Source organism: Humulus lupulus, chromosome 3 (genome assembly GCF_963169125.1).
Source record: "Humulus lupulus chromosome 3, drHumLupu1.1, whole genome shotgun sequence".
Taxonomy (NCBI): Eukaryota; Viridiplantae; Streptophyta; class Magnoliopsida; order Rosales; family Cannabaceae; genus Humulus; species Humulus lupulus.
The window spans coordinates 172,938,071-172,960,792 of NC_084795.1; the positions used below are offsets into that span (position 1 = coordinate 172,938,071).

The 22,722-nt window shown below is 37.8% G+C and overlaps 1 non-coding gene across 1 annotated transcript; it reads right to left on the bottom strand.

The window, feature by feature from the left end:
* On the bottom strand, window positions 1-107 carry LOC133828028 (small nucleolar RNA R71). The gene has a single exon (XR_009890674.1). It is a non-coding gene; the product is annotated as a small nucleolar RNA R71 (small nucleolar RNA).
* Between the last annotated feature and the right edge of the window lie 22,615 nt (window positions 108-22,722).

Sequence of the window (22,722 nt, forward strand, 5' to 3'; positions counted from 1 at the left end):
AAATTGAGGGGAGAGATAAATAACTTTTGCCAGAATGACGGAGAGTCATTATATGAGGTGTGGGAATGGTTTAAGGAACTCCTGAGAAGATGTCCTCATCATGGCATTGAACAGTGGATGCTAGTACAGAACTTCTACAATGGTTTATGTCCGACAACCAGAACCATTATTGATGCTGCAGCAAGTGGCACTTTTATGAGCAAGAGCGCAACTGGTGCTTATGAGCTGCTGGAGGACATGGCTACAAACAACCATCAGTGGTCTGAGGAAAGATCATCAGGAGTTAGGAAGGTAGCTAGGGTGCATGAGCTGGATGCAATCACTGCTTTAACAGCGCAAGTAGCCTCTTTGACCAAGTAGTTGCAACAGAGCAGTGTATCTGCTAATGCGATTCAGATGGCAGTGAGGTGTGAAATGTGTGGTGGTGCTCATTCTGTCGATCAGTGCCCTATCTGTATGAATAACACCCCAATGGATCATGCTCAAGTTCAAGCGGTGGGAAACTTTCAAAGGCCGCTCAATAATCCATTCTCCAACAATTACAATCCTGGGTGGCGAAATCATCCCAATTTTTCGTGGAAGAATAATCAAGGCCAACAACCTTAGTTTCAGGGACAATTTCAGAATAACATGCCTCAGCCACCTATGAATCAAGCTTCGTCATCACAACAGCCTAGGCCTCAACAATCAATGCCTCAACCTGAGAGACCTAATGAACTTCAAGCTTCTTTGTTGACTCTTACTAATACTCAGACTCAATTTATGACTAAGACCAGATCCTCTATTCGAAACCTTGAGACACAGGTTGGGCAGTTGGCCAATATGCTCAATAACAGACCCCAGGGAAACTTGCCTAGTAACACTGAAGTCAACCCCAAGGAGCAAGTTCAGGCAATTACTCTGAGGAGTGGGAAGCAAACTGAGCATCCTAGACCTCCACAGGCAGTGGTTCAGAATAAAGAGATGGGTGAACAGTCTAGTTCAGAAAGGGTTACTGAAGACCATCAACAGTCAGAACAGAGTCCGCTAGTTGTTATTGAACAGCCAGTTAGAGTTCCATACCCTCAGAGGCTTAGAAAGACTACACTTGATAAACAGTTTTCTAAGTTTCTTGAGGTGTTTAAAAAGCTGCACATAAACATTCCTTTTGCTGAGGCCTTGGAGCAGATGCCCAGTTATGTTAAGTTCATGAAGGAGATTTTGTCAAAGAAAAGGAGAATGGAGGACTATGAGACTGTAGCACTCACTGAAGAGTGCATCGCGATTTTACAAAGGAAGTTACCCCAAAAGCTGAGAGATCCGGGGAGTTTCACCATACCTTGCACCATTGGCAAGTTTGAATGCAAGCACGCCTTATGTGATCTGGGGGCAAGTATCAATCTGATGCCCTTATCTGTGTTTAAAAGACTTGGTTTGGGGGAGGCAAAACCAACAACTGTCACTTTACAGCTCGCAGACCGATCGTTAACACATCCACGAGGTATTATTGAAGATGTTCTTGTGAAGGTGGATAAGTTCATATTTCCTGCTGACTTTATTGTTCTGGACATGGAGGAGGACGCAGATGTCCCCATTATTCTTGGTAGGCCATTTCTAGCCACAGGCCAAGCTCTTATTGATGTTCAAAAAGGAGAGCTTAAGCTAAGAGTTCAAGGAGATGAGGTAGTCTTTAATGTCTTCAAGTCTATGAAGTATCCGGTGGCTAGTGATAGCTGCTTTTGTGTGGATGTGATAGAAAAGGTAGTCTCCAAGAGAAGGATGAGCAGTGATGCCTTAGAGGCAGTATTATTAGGTGATGAGGGCGATGATGATGATGATGCTGAGATCAGAGAATGTGTAAACTGGATCAACTCTTTCTTACCATATTGGAAAAAGTTCCAAGAATTAGCGGATGCGACTGATAAACCGCTAACCTCCATTCAGCAGCCACCACCGTTGGAATTAAAGGTCCTCCCAGATCACTTGCAATATGCTTATTTGGGAGAGAATGAAACTTTACCAGTCATTGTGTCAGCTGACCTGTCAAAGATAGAATTGGAGAAACTGTTGAGGGTTTTAAGGGAGCATAAATTGGCCATTGGGTGGACCTTGGCAGATATTAGAGGAATAAGCCCAGCGACAGTGATGCATAAAATCTTGTTGGAGGAGAATAGCAAGCCATCCATAGAGGCCCAGAGAAGACTCAATCCAGCCATGAAGGATGTAGTACTTGAGCAAATTCTTAAATGGTTGGATGTTGGGGTGATCTACCCAATTTCTGATAGTGCATGGGTGAGCCCTGTGCAAGTAGTGCCTAAAAAGGGTGGAATGACTGTAGTGAAAAATGAGAACAATGAACTCATTCCAACAAGGACTGTAACGGGGTGGCGGATTTGTATAGACTACCGCAAGCTCAATAAGGCAACAAGGAAGGATCATTTTCCTTTGCCTTTCCTTGATCAGATGCTTGACAGATTAGCAGGCCACAGCTACTACTGTTTCTTGGATGGGTATTCTGGGTATCATCAGATCGCTATTGCACCAGAGGATCAAGAGAAAACAACCTTTACATGTCCTTATGGCACGTTTTCTTTCAGGAGAATGCCATTTGGACTGTGTAATGCCCCTGCAACATTTCAAAGGTGCATGATGGCCATATTTTCAGACATGGTAGACCGGTGTATTGAGATTTTCATGGATGATTTCTCTGTTTTTGGCTCATCATTCGACCTCTGTTTGGGTAATTTGGAGAACGTGCTGCGTCGTTGTGAGATGGCTAATCTGGTGTTGAATTGGGAGAAATGCCATTTTATGGTGAAAGAGGGGATTGTTCTTGGCCATAAAATTTCAAGTGAGGGAATTGAGGTAGATAGAACGAAAATTTCTACCATTGAAAGGCTGCCTCCACCAGTTTCAGTCAAAGGAGTTAGAAGTTTTCTTGGTCACGCTGGGTTCTATCGAAGATTCATCAAAGATTTCTCAAAGGTGTCTAAGCCTCTCTCGAATCTGCTTATGAATGGAGTTGTCTTTGATTTTAATGAAGAATGTTTGAGGGCGTTCAATTTCTTGAAAGAAAAGCTTATTTCTGCTCCAATTGTGATAGCTCCGAATTGGGAATTTCCTTTTGAGTTGATGTGTGATGCCAGTGATTACGCAGTGGGGGCAGTTCTGGGACAGCGGATTGACAAGGTATTCAGGTCTATTTACTATGCTAGTCGGACTCTAAATGATGCTCAGCTGAATTATGCCACTACAGAAAAAGAGTTACTAGCTATTGTGTTTGCTTGCGATAAATTCAGACCATATCTGATTGGTAACAAGGTGATTGTCTACACTGATCACTCTGCCATTAAATACTTGATGTCAAAGAAAGATGCCAAGCCCCGCCTGATTAGATGGATTCTGTTGCTTCAAGAATTTGACATGGAGATTCGTGACAAGAAGGGCAGCGAGAATGTGGTAGCTGATCATCTCTCTAGACTTGAGGTGGAGGAGACTGAAAATAAGAAAGCAGTGCAAATCAATGATCACTTTCCTGATGAGCAGTTGTTTGGGGTAAGTGAGACTTTAGCTGTCCCGTGGTTTGCAGACATAGTGAACTTTTTGGTTGCAAAAATTGTGCCTTCTGAAATGTCAAAGCAGCAATTAAAGAAATTCTTTTCTGAGGTGAAACACTACTATTGGGAGGAACCTATTCTCTATAGGCACTGTGTTGATCAGATTATCAAAAGGTGTGTCCCTGAAGAAGAGATGCAGTCCATTCTTAATCACTGTCATACTCAACAATGCGGAGGGCATTTTGGAGCATCAAGAACGGCGGCTAAGGTATTACAAAGTGTTTTCTATTGGCCTTCATTATTCAAGGATGCCAATGTTTTTGTCAAGGCTTGTGATAGATGTCAGCGAACTGGCAATATCTCGAGGAGAAACGAAATGCCTCTACATGGGATTCTTGAAGTGGAACTGTTTGATGTCTGGGGCATCAATTTCATGGGGCCTTTTCCACCGTCTTACAACAATGAATATATTCTATTCGCAGTGGATTATGTATCCAAATGGGTGGAGGCTGCAGCAACTAGAGCCAATGATGGTAAAACTGTGCTTAATTTTCTGCATAAACATATTTTTACTAGATTTGGCACTCCCCGAGCTCTGATTAGTGATGAAGGGAAACACTTTGTGAATAAGCAACTGGATGCACTGCTGGCTCGTTATGGAGTTTATCACCGAAAAGCTTTGCCTTACCATCCTCAATCAAATGGGCAAGCTGAAGTTTCGAACAGAGAAATCAAGAGCATCCTTGAGAAGACCGTTGACAGTTCGAGGAAAAATTGGTCGAAAAAGTTAGATGATGGGATTTGGGCATACAGAACTGCATTCAAAACACCAATAGGCATGTCTCCTTACAGGTTGGTGCTTGGTAAAGCATGTCATCTACCAGTCGAATTGGAGCATAGGGCATTCTGGGCTATGAAAAAGTTAAATTATGATTGGAGTGCCGCTAGTGAAAGAAGACTGTTGCAACTAAATGAACTTGACGAGTTCAGAAATGAGGCTTATGAGAATGCCAAGATTTATAAAGAAAGAACAAAGGCTTGGCATGACAAGAACTTAATCAGAAAAGAGTTCCAACCAGGGCAGCAGGTACTTCTTTTCAATTCAAGACTGCGGCTGTTTCCTGGAAAACTGAAGTCAAGATGGTCAGGGCCATTCACTGTAGTTCAAGTTTTTCCATATGGTTCTGTAGAAGTTCGGGGAAACTCAGGTGATTCCTTTAAAGTCAATGGTCAGAGATTGAAGCCCTACTTGGGTGGTAGTTTTGATCAAGTGAAGTCTATCCTCCTTCTGAAGCCTCTCTGAAGAGGGGTTCAGTGTCCGGCTAAATGACGTTAACGACAGCGCTTGTAGGAGGCACCCTATATTTCACTTGTTATTTATTTTACTTTTGTATTTGTAAACAATGGTTATTTGGTTTATTTTTAGACTTTTAGAATCGTGAAAAACGTGAAAAATGAAAAAAACTTTAAAAAATCAAAAAAATCAAAAAAATAAAAAATTCCTTAAGGGCCGCGGCATAGCCATATGATGCCGCGGCATTGGGGGTTCCAGAGGCCCACGGATTTGGCAGTATAGGGGCGGGCCGCGGCATGGCTAAGGAGGGCCGCAGCATTAAGCCCCAATTTTCCCAGAATAACAAGGCGGGCCGCGGCATATGTTTGAGAGGGCCGTGGCATTCCATCCTGGAAATTTTATGCGGGCCGCGGCATAGTCAAGGTAATGCCGCGGCCCTAGTCCGAAAATTGGGATAAAAAGCCCTAAATCAGACATTGTTTCATTCATTCACTCTCACAATCTACATCACACTCCAAACTTCTTTTTCTCTCTAATTTTTTTTTGAGACTTCAATCAGTCAAGGAGACCAAAATAAGAATTTTTGTGCCATTCAAGTAAGTGTATCCTCTCTATTCTAATACTTTTGATTGGAGAATTAGATTGCATTGTGGTGTTGTGGATTGTTCTATGTGTTTCTTGTGAGAAGATTAAGGGTTTTGCCAATTGTTGATTGTGGTAATTAGTGTTTGGGGCTGTTGATTGTGGTAATTAGTAAGTTTGGGGGGAGTGACACCAAAAGGAAATTTTACTCAAGTTCTTGAGAGCATATTTAGGGGTTTAGTTGGTTCTTCTTTTTGAAAGACACTATGGGTCCTAAGCGAAATCCCCCTAGAGGCACCTCCTCCAAGAAAGCATCCTCATCACGCACTCAACCACCACCAACACCACCTGCCCCAGCTGAGTATGACACTAATTTATTTGTCAATAAGGACGCTGCCGAGTTGTTTAAAAAGATTTATAAAAGATCGGTGGTAAGGGAAAGGGGGTTTGACCTTAATGAGGCCCCTGCTGTACAACACCCTGGTTATGAACTTATCAAAGCTGAAATAGTGCGACGTAAATGGAATTTGTTTTGTGACTCGACCTATGTGGAGTCGGCCAACTGCTCTATTATATATGAATTTTTCGCCAACTTCTCATATCAAGATGCAGAACAGAATAATTTTGTCAGGGGCAAATTGGTGCCTACAACATCTTATGCATTTAACCAATTACTGGATCTTCCCTCATTTTCTGCACAAGAGGATGAACACTGGCAGTTGGCCCATTTCGAGGAGCCAGACTATGATGCGGTGGCTGCGGTCTTGAGTATGGAAGGGGCACGTTTCAATTATCATAATGGGAGGCCCAAAGAGTTGTTCAGGTGGCAGCTAAACCCAGTTGCAAAGGCGTGGGTTTATTTTGTGAGTGCACGTTTACTGCCGACGTCTCATCTGTCTTCTGTTGATCGAGAGCGTTGTTTGTTAGTGTATGCTATCATGACCCAAAAGAAGGTCGATGTGGGCCGCATTATTCGCTATAGCATTCGCAACATCAGTAGATTCAACACTACAGCTGGTGTCGCCCATGGTACCTTCCTCTCGACTTTATGCAACACTTATGAGGTACCAACCTTTCCCAGCGATCTAGTCCGGAGGCCAATGGGGGCAATCAATCAGACTTTGTTTACGGCCTTCCCTCCAGCCTCTCTTACGCCGCCAGCCTCTACTCAGCCAAATAAGTGCAGCCGGGCTGATGAAACAGTGGACCCTGATCAAGCTGAGGAGGAGGAAGCAGAAGAAGCAGGTCCCAGTAAAACACCTTCAAATTTGGCAATTGGAGGACCGATTGATGAGCACACGCAACGTACGCATGCTCGATTGGATTACCTTATTCAACAAAATCAATATTTAATCCAATCGCAGCAGGCGCAAAATCAGCACTATAATGACTTTATGGTGCAACAAAATGAGTATGGACGGGCTCATATTGAGGAGTTGAACACTTTAGTCACGAGGTGGACTATGAGCTTTGCTGATGAGAATTACTTCACTCCACCGCCACAGTACACTCCATATCAGTGGCCGCCTCCACCACCTCCTCCGTCATACTGATGTGGCGTCAGGTAAGTTCTCTTCCCTTGTTCTTTTCTTTATCACATTGGGGACAATGTGCATCTTAAGTTTGGGGGGGGAGCTTATTTTGTTTTATTTTTGTTTTCTGCGTTTTTTTTTATGTGTTGTTTAGTGTGAATGTTAAGCCATCATTCCTGTTTGTAGTTGCTTTGTCTTTGCTCGTGAAAAGGAAATTGAATTCAACTGTGTGCTTGGTTCAATTGTTTTTAGAGTTGAATTTAAAAAGTTTTTTGGGAAATTTTTAATATGTTTTGAAAAGACAACATTTTGGATTTTATTATATGTGTTTGACTAGGGTTGGTGGAATGACAATTTGAATCTAATAGAACTTTCATTATTTGGCCTTTGAGGCGAAATTCTTGATGACATGTGTTTAGAAAAATGATTTAGGCAATTTTATTGGATCGATTGTGCCTTTCAAGCCAACCTTGAGTTAATTGTCCTTAGTTACCCTTATTGAGCCTTAAACTTGGTTTTTGTTCTTGATTATACTATTTGAGCCTAAATTTCTTAACCTCTTTATTTGTGTTTTCCTTTCCTTTTGTTATCATAAGCATGTAATTTGTGGGAAAGAAGAAGGAAAAATAGTAAGGAATTGGTATGATTGGAGTATAGTATGATTGTACAAAAAGAAGAGAGCGAGAGAAGTCTTTGAAGAAGAAAAAAATATCACTTTGTCACACTCCTTGATCATATATATATAGAAAATAATAAGTTTGGGGGAGTGTGATTTGAAAAAAAAAAAAAAGTGATAAGGCTAGAAAAAAAAAAAGCAAAAATGATACAATAAGAAAAGAAGAAAGTAATGAAAAGTGTTGTAATCTCTCTCTCTAATTGTATAAAAGGGTGATTTTTGGTGTGGTAAAGAGAAATTTGGTTGGTTTCAAAGTTTTTTTTTTATGCTTATGGTAATGACTGAGCCTAAATGAGAATTTCATCTACCCTTACCTAAGCCTAACACTATAACCTGTGAAAGTCCTTTTGATTTCAAAACATGTGTTGTTGACATTAGTGGAGAAGGTCAAGTAGTGCAAGCATATTGTAGAGTTGGTTTGTGGAATTGTCTGGAATGAGTTGAGCATATATGATAGAATCCAAGTGTTGTAGTCATTTTCATGATATATTATTGATTTCCCTAATTGAATTGTATAAGTTGGACTTTAAGGCAATTGAGCTGAAATTCTGGTTATAAATATTGCAATTGAGATTTCATGAGTTTTGGCAAAGCAGTGTAGATGGTAATGATGGTTTAGCTTGTTAGTTTGTGTTTGTTTTTGTTTTGTTAGTTTAACTTGGTCTTTACTCGAGGGCGAGTAAAAGTTAAGTTTGGGGGAGTTTGTTGAGTCTAGTTTTTATTATGTTTTGGTGATGTTTTTAGTAGTCTTTTATTTCGTTTTTCCTTCATTTAGCGCGGGTTTATGCTTTGTTTGTTTGTCTATTGTGAATGTTAGGAAGAATTGAGCATGTGGAAGAAAATGCCAAAGAAAGGGAAGAAATAGCTGAGTTTTCCATCATATTTTGATCAAGAATGGTTCTCAACACAATTTGGAAGTGTTGGTGAAATTTTGGGATGAAAACTTGAAGAATTGAGAATTTCCTTAAGAGCCACGGCATGAGCAAAGTGGAGCCGCGGCTAGGTGGGAAACAGAAGCATTGTTTTTCAGGAAGTCTTCAGGCCGCGGCATGGCTAGATAGATCCGCGGCATAGATGGGCACTCTGCCCAGAAAGCGACGATGCGGGCCGCAGCATGGCTTCAGAGGGCCGCGGCATTGAGAGGATCTTCTGCCCAGAAATTGTGATACGGGCCGCGGCATAGTGTATGTAGAGCTGCGGCCCGCCTCTCTAAAATCTGAGATCCTAGGTATTAAGATTGCGAAAAGGAGAAGAAAAACGTATGTACAGACGAGGGAGAAGTTCTGTTTTTGGAGGCTGAAGCTTAGAGTATTTTTACATGTTTTTCTTCTCTTCTTGATGTTATCTTTAATTTCTGTTGTGATTAGCACTATGACTATGAACTAATTTTCTGTTTAGGATGTTCAATTGAATTTCTTGAATCTTTGTTATGACCTAATGCAATTTTAATTTCCTTCTTCTTCAATCTTCTTCAATTCCATATAATCTGTTCTTATAGAGTGATTATTGATTGGCCATCTTTAGTCATATACATATGTTTTTAAGTCAAAATCTGAGAAGTGAGATTTAATTCTGCTATGGTTATATTGGACATAATTTTAATTTAGAATAAAAGTATCTGAATTAATTGTGTAACTATTATTAAGTTGATTGAGATTAATGCTACCTTTGTGGTTCAATTTACCATAGAAATATAGGAAATTGTCACCTAGGTTGAGTTTATAATTCATAGTATGATTATAGGCTGCTGTATCAACTTGTTAATTGAATTAGGTAAAAATAAGAAGAATTCACACTTTGCATTAGGGAATAATAGGGAGGATAGTTGATGAGATTGAATATCCTAATTGTTTCTCAGTGATTAAATTAAAAGCTTTACTATTAGTTATTATTTCACTTAATTTTCGATTATTATTTCTGCACTTTATTGGTTCTTTTGCTGTATTTTACAAAAATCAAGAATTTCAATTCATCAAATAGAACAAGAAATTAATTGACTGGTAATTGATAACTCAGTCCTTGAGGATGATACTTGGTTTTACCATTTTATTACGAGTTTGCGACTTTGTGCACTTGCATAGCAAAATTATCGCAACAGAAACTTTATTAAAAATCCAAAATACTGTAAGAATACAAAATATGGTATAAGATCCCATTGTTTAATACATAAAACATAAAAACATAAACTTTAATTAATTGTTTAAATACTAAGTGCAGAAATACATAAAAATCATAAATTAAAAGACTTGAAACAACTACATCCTCGATATTCCAGCAGTCCATCACCAATACACATGCCAAGCAACCATTAATCCACCCCGCCTTCCAAGTTTATTTTCCTGCACCATCTAAAATAAAAAGGAATGAGCCTAATGCCCAGCAAGGAAAATCTACTAACAACATATATCATAAATCATGAAACTATATCATAAAACATATACTATAAACATATGACGTAAAAATGTATGTCATATAGGACTATAATATTGATGGTCATTAACTCATTACCGTGGCATGTGATAAACCATCTAGGTCCTCAGTCTACTAATCGAGGTAGGTTAGATCACAACTATAGTATATGATAACTCATCTAGGTCCTCTATCTACTAATCGAGGTAGGGTAAAGCATAACTCTAAACCACGAAAATGATAAAAATTCTTGGGGTTTGCTATCTAAGCAAATCATATGCCCAAGTGACTACAAAACATATATCATATCACATATCATATCATAGCATAAAACATATCATATAAACACATATAATCTAACCAATTCTCCTTACAAAAAACTAGGATATGGAGACAAGAATGGGATTGGAACACTCCTAAAACCAACAGTAAAAACCATGAGTTTCTAAAAAAAATAGATGAAAAATAGATCTAAACCATCAAGATAGAAACTTACCAAAGAACCTTAAGTTTCAAGAACTTAAATACCTAACCAAGAAGTCATAAAATCAAGTTAGGATCTGAAAGAAAATAAAAGAACTATGATGAACTAACTCTGAGGATAAGAATACCTTGATAGACTAGAACTTCGATCTACACCATGATACCGAAATGTCACTCTATCTTACTTCCGAAGTGTTTATAAAGCTTAGATTGGAAAAGCTTTTAACCCAAAACCCAAGTGTTTTCTCTCCAGAGTAATCTTAGCAGCTTGGATGCTCTGATGAATGCTTGAATGATGAGTGAAATGGTTGAGTACTAGGTCTTATTTATAGAGTTCAAGGAGTGAAACTAACCCCTTTTAAAATGAATATAAATTGAAAAGATTTGAATTTTCATTTCAACAGATGTCCAGAACTCGGTCAAAAATGTTCAAGAGCAAGTCCAAGTGGTTGAGGGCTGTTTCTAGCTCGGATTCCATGATGTTTCAAAAACTGACCCAAGGGCTGACATATCGCCCTACCCTAGGCGATGTATCGCCTAAGCCTATGTCCCGAGCCTTCTTGGTTTCATTCGTGCGAAGCCGACGTGTTTTCCGTATCTTCCATAGGCGACATATCAGCCCCTAAAGCTGCGATATATCGGCATACACAGATATTTTAAATACGTTTTTGCACACTTTCAACATAATTGAAGTTTGTTAAAACAACTTTGACTGGGTAAAACGTAATCCTAACAGCTGCTGGAAGGTTCTAGTGCTTCTAGATTCATCCATTATTAATTAATTCATCTAAAATCCTTAAATAAATATGCTTGTGATAAGTGTCATGCTCTTAATAATTCTATCTAAACATTAGGTTAAAATAAATAATATTTCTAGGACCAACTATATAATCAAACCTTATGTTATAATTAATATTTCTAAACTATAGGTTAAACTTATAAAATCCATAACTATTTCTATGAGTTTCCAAAAATATCCCGGCTTGAACCAATATCCATGACAACTAAAATAATACAAGCTATTACTAACTACTACTACTATCTAGCTAAGTAAAATTCTAAGACGCTACAATTCTCCCCTACTTAAAAGAATTTTTTCCCTGAAATTTACTTACCAAACAATTCCGGATACTGTGCTAGGATGTCTTCCTCCAACTCCCACGTTGCCTCCCGTTCTGAACTATTACTCCATAGGACCTTAACTATTGGAATACTCTTAGACTGTAATTCCTTCTTCCCCTTCTCTAGGATGCTAACCGGTCGTTCCTCATAACTCAAGTCTTTCTGGAGTGCTATCGTATCTTACTTGAGGATGTGAGATGGGTCTGAGACATATCTACGCAGCATCGAGATGTGAAACACATTGTGGCTATCTGCTGGAGTTGGTGATAGGGCTAATCTATATGCTACTGTTCCCACCTTGTATGGTACGCTCGAACTGACCATCGGTCTGAGGATGAAATGTCGTACTAAGGCTTAACTTGGTACCCATGGATTGCTACAAGTTTCCCCAAAATCTCAATGTAAACACTGATTCTCTATCTGATACAATGGTCTTAGGGATTCCATACAGTCATACAATTTCTCGAACATAAATGTCTGCGTACTGGCTTGCAGTGTACGTAGTCTTGACAGGCAAGAAGTGAGCTGACTTGGTGAGTCTATCTAAGACTACCCAAGCCGAGTCGTGTTGCTTATTTGTTCATGGCAATCCTATCACGAAGTCAATGGCTATATCGTCCCACTTCCATTCCGGAATACTAAGCGATTGCAATAAGCCTGCAGGTCGCTGATGCTCCACTTTTACTTGCTGGCATATAAGGCATTTGGATACATATTCTGCTATGTATTTCTTCATTCCCGGCCACCAATATATTTCCTTAAGGTCGTGAGTCATCTTGGTTGACCCCAGGTGAACTGAGTATAGGGTAGTGTGTGCCTCTTCTAAAATCTTTATCTTAATTCCATAATCATTCGGCACGCACACCCGTCCTTTATATCTCAAGAACCCCTGTCCTGATATAGAGAGATCTGTAGTCTTGCCTTCTTTGACTGTAGCCATATGTTATACTAACGTGTCATCGTGCCCTTTTTTGATCCGTATATCTTCTAATAGACTTGACTGGATGGACAAGTTAGCTAGTTTACCTCTGACTAGTTCTATTCTGGCACTAATCAGCTCTTATTGTAGCGGCTTTTCTATTCCGGATAATGCTGCTAGATTTTCGTAACTCTTCTGATTTAGCACATCTGCAACTACATTTGCCTTTGCTAGGTGGTATAGGATTTTGCAGTCATAATCCTTTACTAATTCTAACCACCTGCGCTAGCTCATATTGAGCTCCTTCTATGTGAAGAAATACTTTAAGTTCTTGCGGTCCGTATAAATCTCACACTGTTCTCCATAAAGATAGTGGCGCCAGATTTTCAATGCGAAGACCACCACTACCAACTCCATATCATGTGTTGGATAGTGTTGCTTGTATTCCTTCAGCTGCCTTGAGGCGTAGGCTATCACTTTGTCATTATGCATCAGAACACAACCCAAACCTTGCTTCGACGCATCACTGTAAACTACAAACTTGTCATTGGGTGTCTGTACACAAAGTACTGGTGCTGAGGATAGCTTATCCTTAAGCAACTGGAAGCTCTCTTCACATCTATTAGTCCAGTTGAAATTTTTTTGTTTCCAGGTTAGGTTAGTAAGCAGAGTGGCTATCTTAGAAAAGCCTTCTACAAATCTCTGATAATTGCCTGCTAGCCCGAGAAAAGTTCTAACTTCTGATGCATTCTTATGTCTTGGCCAATCCTTTATAGCCTCTACCTTAGTTGGGTCTACTGCGACTCTGTCTTTGGATACTATATGGCCAAGGAATGCGACTTGCGATAGCCAAAATTTTAACTTCTTGAACTTGGCATAAAGTTGATGCTCCTTCAGTCGCAGCATAGTCAATCTTAAATGTTCCTCATGCTCGGCCTCATCCTTGGAGTACACCAAAATATCGTCAATGAACACTACAAAGAATTTGTCCAAGTAATCCTTGAAGACTCAATTCATTAAATCCATAAATGTGGCTGGAGCGTTGGTAAGACTAAAAGACATAACTAGAAACTCGTAATGTCCATATCGAGTTCTAAAAGTTGTCTTTGGTATATCCTCTTCCCGTACCTTGAGCTGGTGATAACCAGACCGTAGATCAATCTTAGAAAACAAGGTTCCTCGAAGTTGATCAAATAAGTTGTTGATCCGGGGCAGCGGGTACTTATTCTTAATTGTCACCTTATTCAGCTCGTGGTAATCTATACACATCCGCATGCTTCCATCCTTTTTCTTCACAAATAAAACTGATGCTCCCCATGGTGAATGGCTTGGTCTGATGAAACCCAAGTATAAGAGTTCTTGCAACTGCGTCTTCAACTCCTTGAGTTCAGTAGTTTCCATCCGGTATGGTGTCTTGGAGATAGGTTCGGTTCCTGGTACTAGTTCGATTGTGATGTCAATTTCTCGAGTAGGAGGCAACCCTGGTAAGTCGTCAGGAAATATCTCTGGAAATTCTTTTATAACACGAACATCTCCAACCTTTAGTGGTGTTTCTTGTGCCACATCCATGATGCTTGCTAAGAATGTGTGACATCCTTTCTCTATCATCCTCGGAGCTTTGAGAGATGAGATTAGCAGTGTCCGTAGTCCTGAAACCTCTCCCATAAAACATAATTTCTGACCGTCAGGAGTTTCAAACGTCACTTGCTTACGTCTACAATCGATGGTTGCGCCATGCCTTGCTAGCTAATCCATGCCCAGTATTACGTCGAATTCCTTGATCTCTAGCTCTATCAGGTCTCCTTCTAGTTCTTTCTCCTCAATTTTGATTGGTATGCCTCGTACTATTTGTGATGATAGAACTATTTCGCCCGAAGGCAATTCTATCACAAACCTAGTTTTAAATCTTTCACAAGGTTTGTCTAATTTCTCTATCATTCCTAACGAGATATACGAGTGTGGTTCTCCCGAATCAAACAATATTGAACATATACTATTGAGGATAGGAAGCTGACCTGTGACTACTTTGTTACTAGCATCGGCTTCTCCCTGGGTCAAGGCAAAGACTCTGGCTGGAAACATCTTGTTGTCCCTATTTTCTTCTTGTTTGAGCTGTGGACATTCCCTCTTCCGATGACCTTCCTGGCCACAGTTGTAATAACCTTTGGTGTTTGCACAACACTCCCCAAGATGTCTTTTCTGGCACTTGGAGCATTGCGGGTATTCTACATAACTCAACATATTACTTCCATTGTTATTTTGTGCTCTTTTGTCATTGTCGGCCTACTTACTATCAGGATGATTCCTCTTCTGGCCATTATTGTTGTCCTGGTGGTTGTTGTTATGGTTCCGACCATTTTGCGTCTGATTCTGTTGCTTGGGTTCAGACTTGCTGGCCCCCTCCTTACTAACATTTGCTTGGAGTCTTTCCACCTCTATAGTCGTTTCTAAAGCATCGGCGTAAGAAGTGGTTATAGGATTTGCTTGCTTGCCTCCTAGCTCAATCTTTGGTCTAAGTCCCCTGGTGAACTTGGTGATCCTTAAGAAATTAGTTGGAACCATCACTGGTGCGAACTTGGCTAGACAATCGAACTGTCGAGCATACTCGACTACTGTAAGATTGCCCTACTTTAGACTAGCAAACTCTTCAACCCTTGTAGCGATGACTGCCGAGTTATAATACTTCTTTTGAAAGAGCTCCACAAATCTAGTCCATGTCACGGTGGCGACATCGTGAGTTTGTTGTACTAAACCCCACCAGAATCTGGCATCCTTCTTCAGAAGAGACAAAATGCAAGATATGTGGTCTGCATTGCCGAGGTTCATGTGTGCAAGTATCGGCTCTACATTCCTAAACCATTCTTTCGCCTCGAAAGGGTCGGTTGTCCCTTCAAAGTTTGGAGTGTGCTGCTTATGGAAACGCTCATAGATTGGCTCTATGTACTGAGCTGGATAAGGCACATAGTTTTCCATCGGCCAACCCCCATAAGGACCTACTTGTTGGGGTGCTTGAGCTGCTTGCTGAGGTTGCGGTTGCGGCTGTGGCTAGGGTTAAATCAGAGGCTATGGCTGAGTCTGTTGTCGTTGTTGCTGCAATAATGACGTAGTCAGACAATCTCAGCAGTGTTGTCAACCGGAGGCGACGGTGCATTTCTATTGGCAGCAGCATTGGTAGCACGCGTTCCCCTTCTTCGGACTGGAAGGGCTTCGTTAGTCTCATTGGTGGCGCTGGAGGCATTTCTAACTGTGCGTGTAGACCTTCTGAGCGACATCTTTAGCAAAGTTCTAGCAGTCAAGAAAACATGTTAGAATTTACCCTAATAGGCACTAAGGCAAGACCTTAGTCTAAGCAAACATAACTCGGACCTATCAGTTATGATTTCTTATGAAAAATTATGTAGGGCTTCTTTATAATTAGGGTGTGTTTCTATACTTAGAGAAATAAGTCATCTTTATTATTTTCTAAGTCTGTTTCTAACCATCCTATTTGACTTTATTCTCAAGCTCGAAACTCATCGCTGTTCCAAAGTTAACCATATTGAGGGAGGGTTAGGATCAGTAAAATCGTTCCCACTACTATGGCCCCCTAAACTCTCAATGCAGAACCCGACCCATTGATTTGTATTCACCCTCACCAAACTCAGTCATTATTTATTATTCCAAATTTATTATGATTGTAAAAATATCAAACTCATATATGTCATTCAAAAATAACAAATATATTCATTTGGAAAAAAAATTCACTAAGTACAATCATAAATTCAATAAAACAAAGAAATAGTTAACCTAAACTAAAAATAACTAGGGTAAATCTAAAAATCAGCATCCTCTACATCTGACCCTTCATCTAACATATCATCATCAATTTCTTCATAATCATCATTACTATGAGCCTCAAAACTACCTCGGGGAATTTTCATTAAGATATTATGCTTTTGTTCATCAGTGAATTGAAATTCAAACTTAGAGGTGAACCTTAGTATAAGGAAATAATATCTCATGGCTACCGGTAAATCATCTTCATCATCTATAGTCTCCCATAATTCTTCTAATGTTGAAATTACAGAAGGAAAATCCTTAAAGAGACTAATTACTAGGATATATTGTTCTGTGGCTCTCATATAATTTGCTTAGTAGTTTGAAGGTGAGCTATCTCTTTGTGAAATAGGATCAATCTCGAAGTGATTCTTTCTAGCACTCCTACTATATTCCTTGGCTCTCTAATCCTTTTCAATGCCTTAATGGCTCGGATATCATGATAGGTTAAGGCTCCATCCATTCTTAACTGAAAACATAATGACTAAAACATTAGCTATAAACATAAACATAACAATCATAACATAAACACTTACATTGGCGGTTAGATCCAGAGCTTGTGCGTGTGTATCAAGGAAAACTTCATGCATATGAACTGTGGGCTCTGATACCAACTGTAATGCCCCAACTAATTCTAGACCTTGGACCATTAAAACTACTAAACATAACTACTATTTTGGAATACATTCAATAAATAATATAAACTTTATTGCAAATCCAAAATATTGTAAGAATACAAAAATATTGTATGGGATCCCATTGTTTAATACATAAAACATAAAAACATAAAATTTAATTAATTTTTTAAATACTAAGTGCGAAAATACATAAAAATCAGAAATTAAAAAACTTGAAACAACTACAGCATCGATCTTCCAGCAGTCCATTCAATCAGTCCATCCCCAATACACATGCCAAGCTGCCACGAATCCACCTCGCCTTCCAAGTTTATTTTCCTACACCATCTACAATAAAAAGGAATGAACCTAATGCACATCAAGTAAAATCTACAAACAATATATATCATAAATCATGATGCTATATCATAAAACATATACACATATGACATAAAAACGTATATCATATAGGACTATAATATTAATGGCCATTAACTCATTACCGTGGCATGTGATAAACCATCTAGGTCCTCAGTCTACTAATCGAGGTAGGTTAGATCACAACTATAGTATATGATAACCCATCTAGGTCCTCTGTCTACTAATCGGGGTAGGGTAAATCATAACTCTAAACCACGAAAATGGTAAAAATTATTGGGGTTTGCTATCTAAGAAAATCATATGCCCAAGTAACTACAAAACATATATCATATCACATATCATATCATAGCATAAAACATATCATAACATATCATATAAACACATATAATCTAACCAATTCTCCTTACAAAAAACTAGGATATGGAGACAAGAACGGGATTGGAACACTCCTAAAACCAACAGTAAAAACCATGAGTTTCTAAAAAAAAAAGATGAAAAATAGATCTAAACCATCAAGATAGAAACTTACCAAAGAACCTTAAGTTTCAAGAACTTAAATACCTAACCAAGAAGTCATAAAATCAAGTTAGGATCTGAAAGAAAATAAAAGAACTATGATGAACTAACTCTGAGGATAAGAATACCTTGATAGACTAGAACTTCGATCTACACCTTGATACTGAAATGTCACTCTATCATACTTCCCAAGTGTTTATAAAGCTTAGATTGGAAAAAAATTTAACCCAAAACCCAAGTGTTTTCTCTCTAGAGTAATCTTAGCAGCTTGGATGCTCTGATGAATGCTTGAATGATGAGAGAAATGGCTGAGTACTAGGTCCTATTTATAGAGTTCAAGGATTGAAACTAACCCCTTTTAAAATGAATATAAATTGAAAAGATTTGAATTTTCATTTCAACAGACACCCAGAACTCGGTCAAAAACGTTCAAGAGCAAGTCCAAGTGGTTGAGAGTTGTTTCTAGCTCGGATTCCACGATGTTTCAAAAAATGACCCAAGGGCCGATATATCGCCCTACCTTAGGCGATATATCGCCTAAGCCTACGTCTCGAGCCTTCGTGGTTTCATTCGTGCGAAGTCGACATGTTTTCCGTATCTTCCATAGGCGACATATCAGCCCCTAAAGCTGCGATATATCAGCATACACAGATATTTTAAATACGTTTTTGCACACTTTCAACATAATTGAAGTTTGTTAAAACAACTTTGACTGGGTAAAACGTAATCCTAACAGCTGCTGGAAGGTTCTAGTGCTTCTAGATTCATCCATTATTAATTAATTCATCTAAAATCCTTAAATAAATATGCTTGTGATAAGTGTCATGCTCTTAATAATTCTATCTAAACATTAGGTTAAAATAAATAATATTTCTAGGACCAACTATATAATCAAACCTTATGTTATAATTAATATTTCTAAACTATAGGTTAAACTTATAAAATCCATAACTATTTCTATGAGTTTCCAAAAATATTTCGACTTGAACCAATATCCTCGAAAACTAAAATACTACAAGCTATTACTAACTACTACTACTATCTAGCTAAGTAAAATTCTGAGACGCTATAATACTGGTTGTTTATTCTAGTCTGAAACCATTTCCAGAATAACAAAGAACTCAACTAAATCAATTAGCCTATTCAACTGCTCATAGGTGTTATATTTCGGCTTTTGTGGTGAAACAATTTAAATTTGAAATGTCTAACACATTTCTAGATTAATGTGTTTGCTCCATAGTTATGGAAGCTGATGCTGATATCAATCTTTGAAGATTTAATATCAGATTATCCTTTGGAATTTTAGGTCACTGCCTAAATGCACATACATATAATCTCTATTATATTTAAGATTCTCAAAATTAAGTCCTTATAATTATTCAATGACTCAATCCATCATTGGATTGACAACTGCTGACTATTCCCACTGTTTAACAAATATCAATTCGAAAACATTACATTCGATACATTAAAAAGTCTATCATTGAGTTGTAGGAATACTGTTGCATGTCCTCCTTTCTAGTAAAAGAATAAATGGACATTTATTATTTAGATAAGGGAAATTTGCGGCAATAATATCTATGTAGTTAACTTTATTGCACTTAAATGCTTATGTAAAAATTTTGATGGTAATAATGCCTACCGTTACGAATTTGGTGCAGACGTTGGTCTTTGGCCATCAACTCTGATTAGGGACCAAAGTGGTAGCCATGTGGCGGCACCTGATTGGCCCAATCATTTTTATTTTAATAAAATATTATAAAAATATATATTTTTTTTAAATTTAGTTAATTAAAATTTTAATTTAAAAATATATCAAAAAAATTAATCTGATTATAAAAAAAAAAAGTCTTCTTCAACCTCGCCCCCCGACCCCATAGGTCTTCTTCAACCTCCTCTTCCCTCGACCCCATGGGTCTTCTTCAACCTCATCTCCCCCCAACCTCTGCCTTACGACAAGCTCCGGTTGACGCCATGGGTAGAGTCTAGACCCCCTCGACAAGCTCCGGTCAAATGGTACCACCACCAAAGCTCAAAAGCCAACAACAACAACACTGCATCACCAAAAATCCTAGCAACTATGATTATTGCAAGACTCTTCGTAGTCAACCCACAACACTTTCCCAAAGGCTTCCCACAAAGCCCACTATTCCCATCAAAAAAAATTTTATAATCAGTTTAATTTTTTGGGTTTACTCCCAAACCCTCTCTTCTCTTTTGGGTTCTCTGGTTCAACAATCTTCAAAGACCAAGTTTTTCAAAACCTCATCTGGGAGTGGCCAGACCTCATTCACTAGTCTCTTTCAATGCAGAGGAGATCTCAGCAATGCTGACTGTTACAACTGCGTGAGCAAGCTACCTTCCATGGCTGACAATCTCTGTGGAAAGACTGTAGCTGCGAGAGTCCAGCTCTATTGCTGCTATTTGCTCTATGAGGTCTATGGTTTTACTCAGATTTTAGGCATGGAGATGCTCTATGGTTTTACCCTGAAGATCATCCTCATCCTCATCATCATCTTCTTCATCTTCATCGGGTATATACAAACAAACATATATATGCATAAACTTAATAAAGGTTCTTGCTTTTTCACAATAATATTTGAGGGTTTTTTTTGTTTTTTGTTTTTTGTAATGGGGTTTGATTTTTTGATTCAATGGGTGGAGCAAATACAGGAAAAACTGTGGCTATAATATTAGGAGGAGGAGCAAGAGTGGGATTTCTAGTCGTTTGTATGTTGTTTGCAAGAAATTTAATGAAGAAGACCTTTTTTTTATAATCAGATTAATTTTTTTAATATATTTTTAAATTAAAATTTTAATTAACTAAATTTTTAAAAATATATATTTTTATAATGTTTTATTAAAATAAAAATGATTGGGCCAATTAGGTGCCGCCACATGGCTACCACGTTGGTCCCTAATCAGAGTTGACGACCAGGGACCAACATCTGCACCAAGTTCGTAACGGTAGGTATTATTGCCGCCAAATTTTTTACATAAGCATTTAAGTGCAACAAAGAAACTACATAGGTATTATTGCCGCAAATTTCCCTTTAGATAATACATCCTCTTGACCGGGAAGGCAAAAAACCTTTCTTGAATTTTGTAAACTAAAGTAATTAACCTTCTTATCTACATAAGTCGCTTGAGACTGTGCCTAAAGACTCTTCTTTCAATCTCTATAGACTTGAATGTATAGAACATTCTTGGCTTTTCTAAATCTAATATTTAGAAATGTTTAGCTAACCATTTCTTTTCCATTGACGACATCTTTACATCATTCCCAATGATTAGAACATTTTCAATATTAAGAATAAGAATCACATCAGAATCATACTGGTCGAGATCTTCAAATGATTTTGTCATGTCAGCCATTCAGTAAAGACTACTTAGACATTCATTTAAATTAATCTCATGATCCATGCATAAAGCAGTGGATAAGAGTATGTAAACAGATTCAAGTTTAGTTACAATAGAAGAAATTTATTCAAGTAATAAATTCCTCTTTCTGTTCATAGTCTCAGGCTATTTACCTATCTTTGAAAAGTCGGTACTTTCCTTTGTTCTCCTCTTCATCTTAAAATTCCTGTTTCAAACTAAAGTTCAATAAACTTTAGTTGGATTTTCAAGAATCAAGATGTCATAGAATTCCAAATTCTATTTCTAGTTTCATGGTGTTCAACCATTGTTTTCCGTAAAAACTTTTCATTTCATATCCTAGTATGTGAATGAAATATAGTTAGATTGTGTTGCACATAATTTAACTATCTTTACATTTGTAATGGAGTAGTTACTAACTAACACTCTCACTACAATAATGCTTTACAGAATTTGTGATATTCTTTGTTTTTATCATTGTTAATTATCAGTAACTTGCTTACTTGACTTGCAATCATTATTTCTAGTATAACTTAACTATAAAATACAATGATTATAATAATCATGCTTCATTAAAGTAGCATTAAAGAGATACAATCTCATTTGTAATATTTTATGATTATTAATCTATTTCACTAAATGACTTCATGGAAAATTTTCAATTTATTCACATAACCACTTGTGAATTCCAACTTCTAAGTCTTTGATGTTGTACAATCAAACATGTACAGAGTATAACAAGTGTTAAAATTATAGAAATAATAAAGGTGATAATGATTACTCATCATGAATATAATCTTATCTAATATGATTATATTCCCTTTCCACAATACTAATTTTGCTTAGCATTCTAGTTGTATGTGAGTTGGGTTTGAATTCCAAGTTCACATGCAAATTACTTGAATTGCAAATTCAAGTTTAGACTTCCTTTTGATCAGATCAAACAAGTCTCTTAGTGACTTTACTTTAAATGTTGCATGAAAATTTATAGAAATTTTCTTTGCATTTGATCAAAGTTAAACATATCTAAAATAAATGTCAATCAATATCGACTCTGTATTTATTATTTCTTTTAGCTTTGAACATTAAAAGGTTCAACATACATCTCTATGTATTAGCTAAACGATTATGTGATTTTTGAGCCTTTATTAGAGAAAGATCTTTTGGTTAACTTTACTTAATAGACTATACAAACAGGGAGAGATCCATTGAATGGTTGCAATAAAAGACTGTATTTTATTTGTTTTAAGTGTCAAATTAATTACAAGTCAATCTCAAAAATAATTCACATATATGTTTCACTTAATTGTGGTTGGAATAAGATGTCTAATTATATCTATGATTTGCACAATAATTCATAATTATCAATTATACTCATTGATGAAATAGGTGGAACAAATATATTTCAAAAATAACAACTGAATTTATTATTCAAAAGAAATACTAAACTTGTTCATTCAT